Source organism: Sturnus vulgaris, chromosome 2 (genome assembly GCF_052056855.1).
Source record: "Sturnus vulgaris isolate bStuVul1 chromosome 2, bStuVul1.hap1, whole genome shotgun sequence".
In the NCBI taxonomy this organism is placed as follows: Eukaryota; Metazoa; Chordata; class Aves; order Passeriformes; family Sturnidae; genus Sturnus; species Sturnus vulgaris.
Window position 1 is genome coordinate 10035830 of NC_142244.1, and position 18700 is coordinate 10054529.

At 39.2% G+C, this 18700-nt stretch overlaps 1 long non-coding RNA gene across 1 annotated transcript in view; it reads right to left on the bottom strand.

Annotated features, from left to right (window-relative positions):
* Positions 1–2255: 2255 nt before the first annotated feature.
* LOC148224618 (uncharacterized) overlaps positions 2256–18700 on the bottom strand; it is a 36014-nt gene continuing 19569 nt past the window's right edge. Inside the window, exons 4-5 of the long non-coding RNA XR_015801922.1 lie at positions 5553–5610; positions 2256–5441 (exon numbers count right to left, since the gene is read on the bottom strand). This is a non-coding gene — a long non-coding RNA (uncharacterized LOC148224618). The remainder of the gene's footprint in view (positions 5442–5552; positions 5611–18700) is intronic.

Below are 18700 nucleotides of genomic sequence, written 5' to 3' on the forward strand. Positions count from 1 at the left end.
GAGTTCTTATGTTTTATATGCCTGGCTTGAAGCGCTGTAGAGGCAATTGATTTTCAGAGGAATAGCACTCAGCACTTTGTAGAAATCCAGGCCCTTTCTAGCACTTTCAGAGTTATTGAATACCTCTGAAAATCTGGGCCCAGGTCCTTGAGCTCAGGATCTGACTGTGAAAATCTGGGTTCAGTTTTGCTCCACTGGTTCTGGGTGCTTGGGCTGCCAAAGCCCTTTGGAGGAGAGAGGTTCTCTTCAGACATCTCTTTCCACCTTCTCATCCTCCTTTTGTCTCCTGCTCTGTTTAGGAGCTGGGGGGAATTGACACAGCTTTTAGATGAAAATAAAATGCATGATATATGCTCCTTTGAATCCCTGGAAGTACACTGAAGTTCAGTTTGAGATCATAGGTATTTGGGTGTAAAGTAGAATGACAGTATTCTGAATTCCTTATTTTGGATAGAATTATAGGTGGATTCATAGAAGAGGGTGAGTTCTTTTTTCTAGCCAGTGCCTGTTTCAAGTCACAAGTCAGAGAACAGGAAGAACTGAAAGCAAGGCCACAAAACCAAAAGAGTTTTATGCATGTACACACTCTCTCCTGGGGTACAGCAATCCATGGAGGAGTGCAGGCAGGAAAAGTGTGTGCTTTGCTTTCTGCCTCACTTCTGGGTCATCAGGAATCACACTGGTTGACTTCTCTGGCTTCCAGCAAGATGGGGCTACAAGTGTTTTCATGCCACAGTGTGGGAATAGCCAGTGAGGAATAAAGCTTAAAAAAACAAACCTGTCTGCATTCCAGCACTTTCTAACCAAGTGAAGCACTGAGAGAAGAGCAGTGCCTACAAAGAAAGGATGATTTTTATTTTTTTTTGCCTAAATACAGAACAAACAAAGAAATCCTTCCACCAGACAAAGCTGTCTCAATTTTTATCAGTAGGGACTGTTCCATAGCCACTGAGCAAAGCTTAGGCTGGCCTATGTCAAGTAGAACAGGTTGAGACTGAACAATACAAATGGAGTGAAGTAACAAAAATCTTGCAGAGGGAGGGTTTCTGCAGGTTAAGGAACAGTTGACCTTAAATCAGCAAATTAAGCTGTCAGTCTAAGATTGACAGCTGAGCTGTGCTATCCAAAGTTCAATCATGGGATCCAGAGACTCTTGAGAGTGGGTTAACTCAACACATCAAAACAATCCAAATATCAATTTTATAGTTATCCTAAGCAAACTTAGGGACATAAATTAAGAGCAGTACATTAATGTTACTCCTATAAAATTAGGTAAGTGCACCAATCAGTTTTTGAAGAAAGGTTACAGAGGAAGTGAATAAGTGTTGGGATTTCTCTAAATGTCAAGGAAAAAAAAATCTGATTTCTTCCTCTCACTGAACTACTTTCCTTTTTTAGCTATAATTATTTCACCCACGAGCATATTTGGACAGAATTTTAATGAAAAAATAATCACGTGCAAGACACCATGTGGAAACTGGTGTGACAATTAACTTCACTTCAAACATTCTTCCAGGGAACCACTTAAATTAAGAGAGACTTAATTATAATACAAAGATCGGGACAAGGAATATCTAAACATCCAAGAAGTTTACTTTAAGTAATTATAAAAAACAGGTTTCCTTCCTTCTCTCTGCCCCACTGCCATCAGAAGAAACAGCTTTCTGTATTTTTATATTAGATATTTCTCCCCATGCACAAACTATTTTCATTACAACATAAATCTGAATAATATTTATTCCACTAATTTGACATAATCTCCTTAAAATGCAGCAATGTGAAACTTTAAGTAGCTAGAGAAAGCTTAAGAGTTTTCTTGAGAATTCTTCTGCTAATCCTCTATCATACCAACTGAAATAACGTAAGAGAGTAGAATAGAAGAAGAAAAAACAGCAAATCCTGTAATACCCAGTTATATTTTAACTGTAGTGGGTTTTTGTTAATTGATTACCAGACGAGCTTTGCTTTTGGATAGGAATAAAATTAGTACATGAAATTAATTATTTTCCTCCAATATTATTATAATTATAGAAAATATATTATAATAGAAATATAATCTATTTATATAAATATATAAAAATATATAATATTATTAAATATATAGCATACTGTCCTGTTGCACTTACAACATTTTACTTGGACCTTTAGTTAGACACCTGCTATCTTGGCTGTAAGTCCATAAGACAAAAGATCAAGGGTTTTTAAAAATTTTTATTTTTCTTTCTCAAAAATACTTTGGTACAAAAACCCATAATACTGGTCACTATGAAGAAACATGGCACTATAAAAGAAACTAAGTTTACTGACCTTTTAATGCCACCCTCCATAAGAATGTCTTTGTTCAGACATATCTGGTGCATTTCAAAGTATCAAATCTGGTTTGAAAAAACTAAACAAACCACCAGTCCTTCAAAAATGTTGATTTGTAAGTCAGTGAAATTAAAATAGATTAAATACCAAACTAGACACAAAGGTGTCTCCTACTCAAATCTGAAGATTTTGCTTCACCAGTCAAATGGCAAAAAGTACAATTCTTGTTTGACTTGTCTCAGACAAAGTATTCTAAGTGTATTTTCATATTAAGGAAGTACTTTTGCCAAACTGATCAACAGAATTTCAGCAGAGAAATGTTTATTTGACAGCTATTTCAGTGCTAACATTAGCCTTTGATAAATTCTAAGGAAACATATTCATCTCAACCTCCTTAATTTCTGATTCAGTGCTTCCCATCACAGCATTACTCTGACATGTAGCTCATATACATTAAGGCTGAGAATATTTCTTGAGAAAGACTTGCAAAAATGGATTGCTAAGACAGGTGACTGAGATGAGGAAGAGGAAGAAGGAGAGGAAAACACCTTCAGGTGTTTAACAGGATGAAGTGAAATTTGGATTTAAAGTATTTTTTGCAAATTCACACCCTCAAAAATCTTAGTTATGCTCAGCAGAACTGTGGTACATGCACCTTAAAAAGCCATATGAAAGGGATTATTAGCACCTCAGAATACTAATAAATTGTCTCTTAATTCTATGAAATATGTTTGAGGTAAGATAACAACAATTCCGCATATTGCTCATGCATAATTTCAAAAGTCAAATGCACATAAATATAATTGGAACAAACAAGAGCGTTTTAGGACTATCTTCTCTTCAAAAGAACTCATCTTCTTGATCTGGTGAAATCAAGACAAAATAGACCTGCACATAATTCCAGAAATTTGAAAATGTTAAAGATTAATAGTGAATAAAGCATCACTTCAACATATGAGCAGTCTTTTACTCTTTTATAGACAAAAATGTTAGAAAAATAGATCACCAAATTTTTCCTCTCTGTTGTGTCTCAGAAAAAATAAATTAAATCTGTGAAATAACTATTAAGTAATTAAACTATATGTCATAAATACTATTTAAATATTATATTAAACTTACAAGCCACCAAGATGAGCAAAGGTCTGGAGTACCTCTCCTGTGAGGAAAGGCTGAGAGAATTGGGATTGTTTAGCCTAGAAAGACCTGATTGTGGCCTTCCTGTACCAGAAGGGAGCCCACAGGAAAGATGAAGATAAACTTTTTACAAGGGCCTGGAGTGACAGGACAAGGGGGAATAGTTTAAAATTGACAGAGAGTAGGTTTAGATCAGAAATTAGGAAGATCTTCAGTGACAGTGGAGGATTCCCTGCCCAGGGAAAGGGAGCACAGCCAGAGTGTCCCTGTCTGTTTTCTGCTCCCCTAGCAACACAGTGATGTTTAAGGTCCCTTCCAAATCAGGCCATTCTATGACTCTATGAATCCATGACTCTATGATTCCATGATTCCATGACTCTATGATTCCATGATTCCATGATTCCATGATTCCATGATTCCATGATTCCATGTCCATAACCGTGTTTGTGCAGTAGTCAGGTGCCAACACAAATTGTAGCAGCGGGCAGGTGGGATGAGAAATTCTGTGCTACCCTGAGCAGGCTGTGGGTGTGCCCACCTGGAGATTGTCCATGTGGATGAAAAAACACACAGGTGTGGCTGCACAACATTGGTCTCTCAGCCTCTATTTCAAGAAATGTATAGGTATCCAAGCAGACTTAGATCTTCTCTTTTGTTCTCAGGTCTGACTTGCAATCAATAAGCAGTATTAAAATGAAATCACCTCATTGGCCAAATGTCTGTCACAGGACTGTGAAAGCAAAATACACAACTAATATCACTCTCAGAACTGCTAAAAATAGAAAGTAATAATAAAATATTGACAGCTTAGGGAATGTTAAAATGTAAATACTGAATGTATTTTATAAAATTCTGCTTTAACTGTTCCTTTTTGTTTTCCCAACATTGTCATTTTCTTTTTTTGTGCTGGTCTCCCTGTCTATCTCTATTTCTTATCAAATACTGAAATCTTACCATTTTCTGAGCTGATGTTCTAGTCCTGTTCACAATGCATGAAAACAGATACAGTTTGAGGTGATCACAGAACAGGCAGCAGAATGAACCAAAATTTCCATGAAGCATCAGAGTTTCCCTTCTGAATCAAAATTTTTACCACTGGGATATTTATTTTTCTTTTTTTAATTTTTTTTAATGAAGAAAGGAAATCTGTCTTGTATTTTTAATTTCAAAAATCTGAGAATATCAGAAACTTCTGAAAATAGCCAATTGCCAAAAGTCTTGCTGTGATCAATGTTTAAAAATATTTAGCAGCTCTCAAGTTGAGTAATTTAATTTTATTTAATTAAATAAAATCTCATCTTTTATAATTTTGGTCAGAAAGTTATCAAAGTCTGTTAGCCAAGCATCCAAAATATTACAGTGCAATTTTAATGACCAGTCACAAGACAGTAACACAGTCATCATAAAGGTCATGGATATTAACATTCATTGAACAAACAAAAGATGCAATTTATTTGTGTGAACAAATCTGCTCGGACAGTCTGATAAACAATGAAAAAAGAGATATAAACTTCTTAGCTGGTATTTCACAAGAATAATTCAGCCAGTTTTTGCACAGAATATCTGGAGAAAAGGAGGAAGAACAATTAAGCAAATGAATCCCCACCTCTGCAGTGCTGGCTGACCTGTGGCTAAACCTGGGCACGAATTCCAAGAGAGCACTGCCTTCGGAGGAGGGATACGTGCAGCAGCTCTCTGCCCTTGTGCTTCATCAAGTAAATACTGCAGGGGGTATAATCAGCAGAATTAATTCAGTTAGATGTGTCAGAGCCTGCCAAAAACCTGTGCCTCACTTCTTCAGAGCCTTTCCAGAAAGTGTGTCACTGGTGCTAAGTGGCCCGGGTGTTGCTGCTGCTGCTGCATGAGAAGCCACAGGAATATGCTGAGTTTTGTAAATTGCATCCATTTTACACAGTCCATGAAATTCATGCTAATTGATCTGAAAGAGAAAGTAGCTCCCATTCCATTACCATGTCTTCCAAGTGCCTTTTAGGAACCTGCAAAATCAATATGTTTCTGTAAATAAAATGTGAACTATATCTGTGTGGTTATAAATTTGATAAAAAGCAGTCCAATTTAAACTAATATCTCCTTAATAAAATACATACCTTTATATTGGCAATTATGTCTCCATGGGCACATTTAACTAAGAAGAAAATAAAAAACCTGTGAAAACAAATATTTTGTCAAGGGTTGGAAGTAGATGGTCTTTAAATTCCAAACCAATCTGTGATGATTTACTACTAAGAGAGGGTTTTACTTTTACGTTTGGCTGTTTTCTAAATGCATTTTAGTGTTTTAGTTATATTTTAGCCATGCAGAAGAAAAGGCCTAGAAACCTATGCATGAGTAGGGTCATAAGTAGTCACCAGTGGCTGCAGCTGTGGGCAGATGTGTCTGGGTTTGTGCTGTCCCTGGTTGTCCCATGCTACAGGAGTGAGAACCTCTCTGAGCTCAGCTCTGCACCCTAAGCCCAGCACTCAGCCAAAGAGCTGCAGCTTTACAGGCCCACATTTTCCATAGGAGAAGCTTAATCTTTGCAGACTGGACACTTGTCCTGTTTTTCCAAGCCCAAAGTTAGTCATGCTTGGGTGGAACACCTTTCTATGTAATGCCATCCAAAAGCTGCCCGTGGTGCTGAGGCAGTTTATGGGATGTGTGCTGGTTGCCCCTGCCAATACCCAGAGCACTGATCATTAGCCACAGTGAACAGTTAATTGCCCCTGGCTATCCCAGTTCTTGTGGCCACTTTGATTCAATGCTGCTTTTGATTCTTCTTTCTTAACTTTGCAGGAAATGCTGCCAGCTCCTCACTAGTGTGTGCAGCCAAGAGATCAGTGTCTTGCAACCATGAAGCAACCTATTAAAACACATCTGTTCCTTTGTTGCCTATCATGAAGTCCTGTTCGCTCTTAGAAATGAAAAATCTTGTCAGACACTTTTATTTTAGTTTCTCTTATCTATTTTTCACTCTGCAAGTCCCCAGTGACTCTTCCAGTTTAACATTCAATTTGCATCCATTTGTAGCCAAAGAAAAAATTATCTCTGTATTTTCAGTAGATGATAAGTCTGCCAGGTGCCTCTAGACCATGGCACTAATGAGTTTATGGGAAGTTTCAGCTAAGGCTGTCCAGTCACAAATAAAGTTATACAGTTTTTATATAAATGGACAAAGGCCAAAACCACCTCCTTTCATTGGGGAAGTGGCATTTTGGTTTTTCTCACACCCACTGAAATATAAGCCACCAGTCCTCAGTGTTAACCCTATTTTGTTAAAGCATTTACTCCAAACTGCCCTCTGAATTGTTTTCAGCCAGTTTAATTCTGTGCTTTCTGCTACAGAACTTCAGCAAAGTTAAAGCCCCAAGCTGTCTATTAAAACTTAAAACCCCTGAACACTGAACAGTTTTACACTTCAATGCTTTTAAGGTACTATGGTTAGCTACAGCACAGAGAAATAACTTGCTGGCTTCATTTCTCTCCTGTGGCATCTAATTTCCACTCTTATTATTGTATTTAAACCTATTTATTCAGTTACTACTATTTAAACCTATTTATTCAGTTAACAGGGTCTGATAGTTTTAGAACTGGCATCTCAGTATCACTCACGTTTTCAAAACAACCAGTTGTTATGTTTTCACTACATTTTCCAGACAAGAAAGCAGGTTAGTTCTGTATTCATCATGTTCAATCCATGCTATCAAGTTGTTAAGTTTCTCAGTGAAGTAAAAAAAGCCCAAACGGTAGTTCCTTGAAAAGATGCTTTCCAAAGAGATTGAAAAAACATAACTCGACCTGTGCTCTGATTTCAGAGCCCTGGAAATAATTTAGGCAGCAAAAATGGAACAAGGTAAATCCCCAGTATTTTTTCCCCTGTAAAATTGTAGAAATATAGGATAAATTAAGTTGCAGGGTTTGGAGGTTATATGGCCCAATCCCAGTGTTAGGAACTATTATTCTTTGATGTCATCTTTCTTAGAAAAAGTAAAAGTAAGCAGAAGAAGGGCAAGTTATGAACTTGTATTAGGATTATAGTTTCTCTGGTATTAGTCCTTTGAAAATTCACCTGTGTCCTGAAAAGTATAAACTGCCCTTCCAGAAGTGCATCTTCTGATCACAAAGACCAGACAGATACACTTGAACTTGGAAATGTTCAGCTTCTCTCACAATGGTTCTTATTTAATGCCTCTCCAGGTTTTTTTTCCCCAATGTCTATATTTCAAAGAAACAGGACAACATTTGTTTTATCCTGTGACCCTGCAAGAAAAATAACTTTTTAAGCATCACTTTTGGCACCATACGTCTTTTTCTGTGCTCAGCATAAATCAGTGAATGATTCACTGTTTTTTTAATTTTAATATTAATATGATCACAGAATCACATAATCACTTAGGTTGGAAATGGCTCCAAGATCATCAAATCCAAAATTTGACCAATCACCACCTTAGCACTAAGTACTAAGCCCAGTCTTGAACACCTCCAGGGTCTCCCACTTCCCTGACAGTTCCAAAGTTTAGCAACCCTTTCCGTGATGGAATTCCTCCTGATGTCCAACTTGAACCTCTCCTGGTGCAACTTGAGACCGTTTTTCCTTTTCCTGTCACTTGTTCCCTGGGAGAAGAGCTCAACCCCCACCTGGCTACACTCTCTTTTCAGGGAGTTGTAGAGAGTGATAAATTCTCCCTTAGGCCTCCTTTTCTCCTGGCTAAACTGCTCATCAGAAAGATTTTCATTGCTCCTGCAAAGAATCCCTCAGCTGTTGTCTGTGCATCCTACACTGTGTTTGCAAACATTTGCAAAGCTATGAACTATAGTTCTTGTTTTGGCATCTTTATTCATTTGATGCACACAGGCTTGACATTTGCTGTTTGCAGGGTTTTTTATACTCCTCTGTAGGACTCATTTTCATCCTTGCTTCCACACACCTCCTTTATTTGTAGTTGTCTTGTGTCCTGTTTATTGTGGCTTTCCAAAGCCTCATGAGACTCTGGACAGACCAGGTGTGCTCAGAATTTCCTCAGTTAGTAACTTCAAATAGTGAGAGGACAAGAGGGAATAGATTCAAACTGACTGAGAGTAAGTTTAGATTGGATGTTAGGAAAAGAAAATAATTTCTGTGAGAGGGGTGAGGCACTGCACAGGTTGTCTGGAGAAGTTGTGAATGCCCCATGAGGTTGGATGAGGCTCTGAGCAGCCTGGTCAGAGGAAGTTGTCCCCATCCACAGCAGAAGGGTTGGAACAAGATAATCTTTGAGGTTCCTTCCAACCCAGGCCATTCCACGATTCTGTGAGGTTGCAGTTCAGAAATCAGGGCCAGTGTCAGACAGTGCTGACCTGGTGATGGAGCTTTGCCTCACAAGCAGATATCACAGATGGGATAATCCTGTTGCCCGATGGATTAGAGCACCAATCACCTCCATTAGCATCAGTGTGCCTTCCTTTTCTTGCCAAATTCTAATGGCTCCCTAAGTGATTATTCCTGAACTCTTCCAACAGTTTCTTTAGGGGGGGACTCATCTGGTCAAATGAGAACACTGCAGCAAAGATATCTACAACAGTGATAGTGATTTTGACTGCAATTACAGAAAATACACACTTCTAGGGTATACTTCAGCTTACTCTAAGGTAGATTCCTTAAATAGATTATTCAGATTCCAGAAAATCCTTCTCTCCAATGGCTGTACAAATCATTCAGGGAAACAGCAACAACCTAGGTATCTGGAACCAAATGAGGATTATTAGTATTTCCATATTTCTGTGATGGACTCACAGCAAAATATGCCATATACTCTTATATCAGTAGTAAGTTCTTTTGTGTTTTCACTTCTCTCAAGGTTTGTATGTTTAAATTTTTTGACATGGAATGCGAAATCCACAGGGTTTGTATAATAAGCAGCTTTCCTACCCATTTTAGTTGAAAAAAATTGAACCTATGAGTGTCAGGACTGGATATGTAGACAAATAAAATTATTTTCTGCCCATCTTCTTTTTGATGATGCCTGTGACTTGAAGGGGCAGCATAGAGCACTGTTTGAAATCTCTCGAGCTGTACTTCACACTTCAGCGAGTATTTTGTTGTATCCCTGCTATCCCTGGTGTTCATTGATCATCCTGGAAAAGAAAAACGTTTGTGGTAACCTAATTGTGCCCTTCCAGTACCTCAAGTGAGTCAACAAGAAAGATGGAGAGAGACTATTTGCAAGAACATGGAGTGACAGGACAATGGAGAATGGCTTCAAACTGACAGACAGCAGGTTTAGATCAGATATTACAAAGAAATTCTTTGCTGGGAGGATGGTAGGGCACTGGCACAGGTTTCTCAGAGAAGCTGTGGATGCCCCATCCCTGGAAGTGTTCAAGGCTGGGTGAAGCTCTGAGCAGCCTGGTCCAGTGAAAGGTGTCCTTGGCCATGGCAGGAGGACAGAACCAGATGACCTGTAAGGTCCCTTTCAACCCAGGCCATTCTATGATTCTATCATTCTAAGAGATCTGCAGCAAATATGTTGTTCTTTATGTGGTCCAGCTAACTAGGCATGACAACAGTTAGAGCTACACTCTCCCTGGGGAGTAAAAAAGCCCCTGGTCCCTTTTGCCTACCTTTGCTATTTCCAGTCTTTTCCTAAGGCTTTACAGGAGGGGTTTACATTGTCTTCAGTGTAAAAGAATTGTTGCAGAAGCCATGAAGGTGCCAAGAGCCTTCCCTGCTGAGAGGACTGTAGGACTTCCTTCCAAAGGAAAGGAAGCATAAACAGGGTGTCTTTTTCTCTTTTCTGCTTCACCAGCAACAGAAGAGCAGCCTGGTAACTATCTACAGCACGAGCAGTCCAACTAACTTCTAGCTCTGCTGGAAGCATGACAAAAAAGGGGAAGAATGTTCTGGAATACAAAATGAGACAGATGGTCTGTTAAAAAAATTAGCAGCAGCAAATCTCCCTAAAAGGCAGTTGGGGTCTACCCAGCAAAAAAAAAACCTGAAAGAGCCAGAGGAAGCCAAATTACTGCTGCTGTTTCAATTTTATGGATGCACAGTTGGGTAAGCCTTCAAAATAGAGGCCCAGAGTCTTCCCTGCATGTGTTTAGCTAGAGATGCCAGTAGTGAATTCAGCAATCAATCAGCAGTCAAGGCAAGGCACTCCAAATGCAATGTTTGTATTGGATTTTCTGGGCAGGAGTAAGATAAAGCTGAGGGTTCTCTCTTCTGTTCTCGTGTCTCCAATTTAACTGTTGGAAGATTCTCAATGTGATACATCTGTGAATAAGGTAGATGAGATGCTGAGAAGTAGTAATGTATTAAAAGCAATTGGATTGTGCAGGTAACTGATTAGGAATCTCATCCAAATACTGCACTTCTCTTTGGCCTGTGCTAACTGCTGAGACAGGGAGAATTTCCCCATTTCTGCAGAGCTACCAAGGCCCTGTTTCTGCTTCTAGTGTTTTAGTTCCAGTAGTTAAAAGCATGTTAACAAGAACAGCAGTCTCTCAAAGGGAAAAAAACTGTTGAATTTTGTGACAATGACATTTGCTTCATTGCAATGAGGTGCACCATGCCAGTATGTATAAAACAAGATGCAAGTGGCAAAGCTGTCATCCATGCTTGCACAAAGGCCAGCTTCCAAAGTAGCAGCAAATGGTCAAAATGAGAGCCTTGTGGCTCAGATCAGAGAAGGTGGCATTGGTTGCTAGGGCAGGATGGACAGTGTTGAAGGGTGGTGGATGAATGGAATACATTCAATTTATTCAATACATTCAGTAATACAATACAATTTGGTTACTGCTGGATGGAGAAGAAACTGGGGAAACCTTGTGGAAGGTCACTGAGCCATCACATATGTAATGGGAGTTTTTAGAGGACAGAACCGAGCCTTTTATTTTTTTCAAACACAGGACGGAATTGAAAAGGTAGAGCCTGTGCACAAGCCAAAGATGTCACAGTCACCTGCTATGATGATCACAGAATCTCACAGTGGGTTGGGTTGGGTTGGGTTGGAAGGGACCGCAGTGGTCATCTGGTCCCATCCCCCTGCTCAAGCAGGATCAACCTAAAGCACATGGCACGGGATTGCATCCAGGTACCTCTGGATTATCTCCAGTGGTTCTGGAACGTCTCCAGTGAGGGAGGCACTGTTCCAGTGCTTGGTCACTGCACAGGGAATAAATTCTTCCTCATGTTCAGGTGGAACTTCCTGGGCATCAGTTCCTGCCCCTTGCCTCTTGTCCCATTGCTGACACCCCTGAGCAGAGCCTGGTCCATGCTCTGACCCCTCCCTGCAGGCACTGACAGACATTGATGAGGTTCCCTCTCAGTCACTGGTGACTCAGCAGAATTCAGTATCTCCAGTCATTGGGTCTGCCCAGGCAAGATGCACAGGACTGCTTTGTGCTTATCTTAACAAGAATTCCCCATTGGTATCCAGTGGCGTGTGTTAGTTCTTCTGTGCATGGCATCTTGGTCATAAAGCCTTTTTGTTTGCCTTTCTAAAGAAGTCTAACCCATCTCACAAAGACAGGCTGTTTCTGGAGGAATGCAGTCAGGGGGAAGTACCTGCAATTCCCTTTGAACCTCACCAGTTAAAAAGAAACTACTGTTTCACATTGTAATACCTCATCACACCCACCAATCCTCAAAACTAGAGCATCATGTGTGGGATACCTGCTTACCTCAACTGAGAAACTTTAACTAGAGAGGAAGAATTGGGGATGGTCAAGAGGAAACTCACAGCAGCAAGAGCCAGAGAAGCAATGCTTGGGAAACTCAGAAAATGGAAAGTGAAACAGGTTGTGGAGGTGCAGTGAAACTGATGTTGCTCTCATTATATTTGCTGACAGACCATTAAATCAACTCACAGTGAATTTACACTCCCAGCTCATGCATGAGACAAAGAATCAGGTTCTCACCACCTGAAACCTGATATGGAAGACTGTTCCTTAGAAAGTGCCCTGTCTCTCTGGGGATTTTAATATTCACACGTGCTCCTGGCCTCAGCATGCTTGCCAAAGAAACTGCATTTTCTTGGACAAGCACTGCTTTATAATCTTCAGTACAAATATGGGGGTTGGGTCACTTTGTGTCTGTTCTTTATTCTTTACTCTGCTGTACCATGCACAGACAAAGACAGGAGCAGTAACTCTTTGAAGTTATTAAGCAGCATTTTCTCTGGAAATGCTGACTTAGATTTACAGAGATAGGGCAGGGAACCAACAAGAGCTGCCACAGAGCAGAGTGAGCAGCAGGCTCAGTACAATAGGAATGGATGGAGATAGAAGACTTTTCTGCTTCCTTATCTTTCAAGTCTGGCAAGGGAGAAAAGACACACAAGAGGAAAAGGGAATCTCTCATCTGTCAAGTGCCCTGGGAGACAGTGAGACAAGTCCGGAATTCCTGCCTGTCAACCAGGTTGTGATCAGCTCTGCCACTCAGCCGGATTCTGACAGACTTTCCAGGTAAGTGAAAGTCCCATCAGAACTGGCTTTATCAGACAAAATCCTATTTGTGTGGTCTGACACTAAGTCCCCATATTTATTTTATATTGTTCATGTGAAATAAAATCCAAACTTGACCAGCACTAGAAGAAGGACATGTATGCACAGCTACATTCTTCTTTGCTTCCTCCTACAAAACTTGTTGCAGAAGGTGTTTCATCCTACTATGTAAATATTGCTGCCTTTGTACATCCTTAGGTTAAACTTTGTTTCAGAACAATTTTACTGGAATCAAACTGCTGGATTTCACTTACAAGTTTTTAATCTCTCCACTTTCCTTATAATGAGACTAAATGTGTGTGTCTAAAAGTGAAATTTCTAAAGCACTAAAGCAGACTAAAACACCTTTTGAGACAGAAAGCAGTCTGAAAATGCTGATCTACACTTCTGGCCAAGAAGGAACAATATACCAGCTCTGTGCTTTCCCAGCATCAGTTCACTCCAGCACCAGTTCACAGCACAGGGCTGATTTGATTTTCACTGATTGCCAGCAGCCTCAAGGGGCCAGCTGCTTTAGCAGCTGGAGACCAGCCAGGAGTAAAGTGGCCCTGGCCACCAGCCCCTGTGCTGATGGCAGGGGAGGGAGGGACACAAGCTACTGCAGCAACTGCTCGAAGATTCCTGAAATGGGGCAGAAAACCAGCAGCTGCCAGCCAATCTAGTTTTAAGGTCAGCTTTGACCTAGTAAACTGATGTAAAACTGTCCTTCTGCTTTGGTGGATCTAGCTCCCATGTGTGTGATCTTCTTTTCCCCTTATCTTGTTATATTGGAAGCAAAAAGTAGTTGTTGGTAAGAGAAAAAACAAAGCCCCCAATATATTTGCTTATTTTCTAAAATTAAATAAAATTTTGTTCGTTTTCTACATGTGTGCTTAACTTCCTCTTAATCCAGGGAATAAAGCCAGTAGAAGGGTACTTAAAGTGCTTCCTTAACAATATATGAGGTTATTGTAAGGGTCGGAGTGTTTTTCCTTTTGAATGTCACGCTTTGGAGGAAAAAATAAAAAAACTCTTTTCTAGTAGTATAAGCACACTTAAATATAGTTTTCCATGAACTTCCAGTTATTAATAAAAGTGACATTCTCACACTAAAAGACGCTACAAAGTAGCTATAGGTCAATACAGTTAGCAGTGGACTTACACCAATATAAATTTAAAAAGCCAGTTGTATGTACTTCAGCAGATTCTTAGAAATCTTCTGGTAAATTACACTATTGTAGCTAAGGTGGGTGAAATTGCTTCAAAACATATTTGTCCAAATTTCATCTTTTTGCAATAAACCTTCTGCAGGCTTCCAGCAAAAACACTTTTTTTGCCTTTTTTTCTCAAACTTGTATATTAAACATGTTGCTAGAACTCTGTCAAAAAAATTTAAAATGCAAGGAAAGATTTTTTTTTAAATGATGTTACTATAACTTTTCACTTTTTATTTCAAATTCTCATTTTTAGGAAAAATACAACAACCAACAGTGCAGAACTGTTATACAGTATCAACAGTGCTTAAATCTATTCAGTTAGCTGTCTTCATATGTCTCTAGGTAAATACTCTTGAAATAAAATTTTACCATTAGTTGTTATAGGCAAGGGGATTTGCTAGTACCTGAATTTATTTTTGTGATAGTTATTTGACCTAACTGGAAAAAAACCCTCCATAAATACAAGAAGTGGGTCTCGTCAATGGGAGTTTTGAAGATCTTTTCATCTTTTTCATTGTTACTAATATACCTAAATATTTTACTCAATAACTACTCCATTTAAACATGTTAAGTGTGTGTGTTTTGATAAATACTACAAACGTTCTAAAAAGGTATTCAACAGAAGACAATGAAATGCCAGATTTTGCACATTTTCAAAATTTGAATGTTAAAAGATGTGCTTTGTTAACCACAACTGATTTATGCTGATTCAGGAGTTGGTCCTTACAGATATTTTCCAAGAGCGTTCCCATAAGTTCAAAGATATTGTTAACAAATTCTTAAATGGAAAAATATCACAATATAAATAGATGGCTTCTTTCCCTCACCTATGCACACACAGAAACAAGGTAAATATGGAAAATGTACTTTTTAAATACATAAACACACTTAGATGTAAAATCTAATGCTTTTCCCACCTAGACAGAAGAAATCCTGAGCACTTTTGGGATCCTAACATTTCTAAATACCTTTGTTGTCAGAGGAAACCTGTACTTTGGAGCAACCCCACATCAGCCTGTGTGCACTTCAAAGGTTTCTGTCTACCTTTTGAAGTGCACTATCCATATCCAACACTAAAGCTTTTCTAAGTGGAGACTGGCAGCTGCAAAAATAGACTGTAAATCTGGTTTCAGCCAGACTGTAAGTAGATTTAAAGACATATTTTAAAAAGTCCTGAGAGCCTGTCTTGATTACGGTGCCAAGAATTTCTACCTTGACATTTTCACTCAGTAACTCCTTTCCCTAGTGGCCCATCAGAAACCTCTCTGCTCCTCATCACCTCCCCTTAATGCTTCTTAAGACAAAACAGGGCTGGAGATGAAGTCCCTGATGTATAGTGCTTCCAATGAAAGGCTGGAGCAAATGGTCAAGGCATTATCTGTAGATAAAAACACAAGTATTCTTTCCACATGCTGCTGTGTGGATGGCAATAGGAACAAGATAAATTCTCTGTGCTTGTGTCTGTAATTCTGTTATAGGAAGCAGCTGCTGTGGACTGCGTTCTTCCATTCTTACCCAGAAGCTTCCTCTGCTGCTTCTGTGATCCACGCTGGAGTCTTCAGCCCACAGCATCTTGAAGGCATAGAACACCAGGGACTTGGGAACCTAACTAAGTCTCCTCTTTCTGTATCATTAGATGCCAAAATGCTTTACAAAGGCAGCAGCCATAGTTACTTCACAATACAGCTGTAAAAATGAAGATATGTCATAGACACACACAATCTCTTTGAGGTCAAAATGATCTCTTTGAGTCCACCAAGCACACCAGCGTGAGAGCACGGACCTTGCAGCTCAGGTGCCAAAAGAATTATTACACCAATGAATCCACAGTATTTTTTCAGTCTATGGCATCTGGTATTCGCAAAGAATATAGGTATTTGCTACAGCTTCAAGTTTCTCGTTTGAATGTCTCAAATCCTGGTCTTCTGAACCGAATCATCATACAGTGACTGGCAGCCTTTTCCATAAAATGAGTCTCTATTACTACATAAACCATGTTGAGAGGGTGTTTTCCTCTGTATAAGCAGATGGGATTTTTGCAAAGCGCCTAACAATGACCATCAACTGGAAAAACATTTATTATTATCTCATTTATTTAGACTGAAATAACAAAAGAACTTCTGGATCCCTCTTTCTGGGAACTGGATTTAAGGCTGTATTTAAGTCTGTTATGGTTCTCTATTTGATTGTGATGTCTGGCACAGTTAGAATCAGCATATTCTGAAAATGTATAATCATTTTGAGCTAGATCACCTTAACAGACCTTTGAAGGAATGATGTCAGATAACTTTGTAATATATGGGGCCCACTTACATTGAGCTTGTCAAAATTTTAAATAGATGAGTGTCAGTGCTGGCAGGAGACTTGCCTTCTTCCTGGAAGAGTATTTTATTTTGGTTTATATAGCAAAAGAGAAGAGAAAGCATGAGAAGAGCAGTAAAGACACTCTGGGTAAATCCAGAATATTTTGAAAATACCCAGGGAGGTTGATGAGATGTTGAAGTGTTGTTTTTTCTAAGATGAGGGCAAGAAATTGTTACTTTTGATACCTCTGCCAGTGGCTTGAAGCTCTTGCTCCTCATTCCTGCCTGATCAGTGTTTTAGAGAAACTGTTCCAGCTCCTTCCTGTGCTCTTACTGATTTCCTTGTTGCTGCTCTATAGCAATGCAGGTTTTACCCCAAATTAAAACACTTGTGAAAACAGTATATTAAACTCACAGAAACTTTGGCTTACTTTTCAAGATTAACTGAGAGGTTTTAATATAACTATGGTAAAACAAGTCTGTCTCTTTTTTTTTGTCTTTTATATTTAGCATTACAAAATCCATACAGTGTTACTGCTGTAGTGTTTTCATAGAAAAAAGTCTTAATATTTTAACAGTACAGAAAAACTTACCAGTATTAATATTTTCATTTTTAATAATTAATGTCCATGATGCCCAAGAGTTGCTACTGAAAATTACTTCTCAAAGAAGAAATGATTTACAATAAGAAAACACTGGAGGAACAGCAGCATCTGGCCTAATTCTTTGATTTCCATTCTGATAAGGCTGTAAAATCTAACAAAATTGATTTGCAACAAAAAACCAAGCATCATAGCACGTTTGGAAATGTAGAACTTCTATCCTATAACTCTTTTGTCTAGAGCTGCTTTCCAGTGTATTTATTGCATCAAAATGTAATAGTTGACAGTAATGGAGAGGTCGTGTTTCTTTTTCCTTTTAAAAAATTAAGGTCCCTTCCAATCCAAACCATTCTGTGATTCTATGATTCTCAAGGCCATATCTGAAAGTGCACATGCTCGTGTATGTGCACATATGTGAAACATGCCCTCTGTAATGCAGGTGAGTTCCTCTCTCTCAGCTTGACATTAACTCTGTAAGGCTTGTGCAGAGCTCAGCAGGCAGAGAGGGGAGAGTGGGGGAGTGGGAGAAGGAAGATGTGGAAAATGACATCAACCATGCTTGGGGGATGGACTGTAATTAGGATTTTACTGAACTCCAGCAGATTTTACCAAACTCTAGTGAGTTGTGTCCAGCACATGTTCAGTGCCCTTGTAATGTGGGATATGGATGTTCCCTTGTCCTGTGGGACAATGATGAGCTGGGATGTGAGTCCCAAAGCCCACATAATTTTGTCAAGGGGGCTTACTAGAACTGGTGGGACACCACAGCTCTACACCTACTCCAATGAACCAGAGCATATCCATTTTCTTCCATGACCTCTAGTCGAGGTTGCAGACATGACTGACCCTAAGTATGTGCGTCAAAGCCTTGCTCTCTCTTTAGCATGCAATTGATATGCATATTTTTAATTAAAATCATGCACTAAAGCAAAGGAAGCTCTAAGATGTTTTGTTGAAAAAAAAGCCTGAAATGATTTCCTGGGTTAAGGAAAGAGGTTAAGAATGACAGAAAGTAAATGCCTAAAACTTAAACAGTGTTTCACCATGGAGAGAGGGAGGGTAGTCTGATGATTTGCACCATCTAAGACATGTTACTGGTACAGCCTGTAATGGACAGACTCCTTGGGAATGGGAGTCAAGATCCATGATCTCCATATTCCCTGAAGGATGTCTCATAGACTCTTTGCAGGGTTTTTAAATATCCTTCTCCAGGCTTTGTTCCTGCTGGAAAGCTTTGCTGATTCAGCATCTGGAGGTGTCAACTTCAGAAACGATGGCTTAGCCCAGGGGCTGAGCAATTAGACCCTGATCCATTAAGATACTCTATTTAAGAGCTCTCTGAGCCCACTGCTTGCCCCCTCCCCAGTGCAGTAGCAAGAAAAGTAGCAGGGCTTTCTGTAAGTAGTGTGCATTTCACCTTAATGGTATTTCAAATGAAACATGCAGTTAAAGCAGATTTCCTATTTGCAGCATTCCTTCACATTTCAATTTGTCTTAAGAGTTCCTTCTCTTCTTTGCATCTTTAATTATTCCTTTCTTTCCCCCTATATTTTATAGCTAATGTTATATGTTAATGCTTTAGTATTACTGTTATAATTTTTTGAGATTTTCCCATCCTGGTAGGTATTTTTGCATTGCACAGAAAAATGTGAACTTTGGACCATTTCCACAAGAG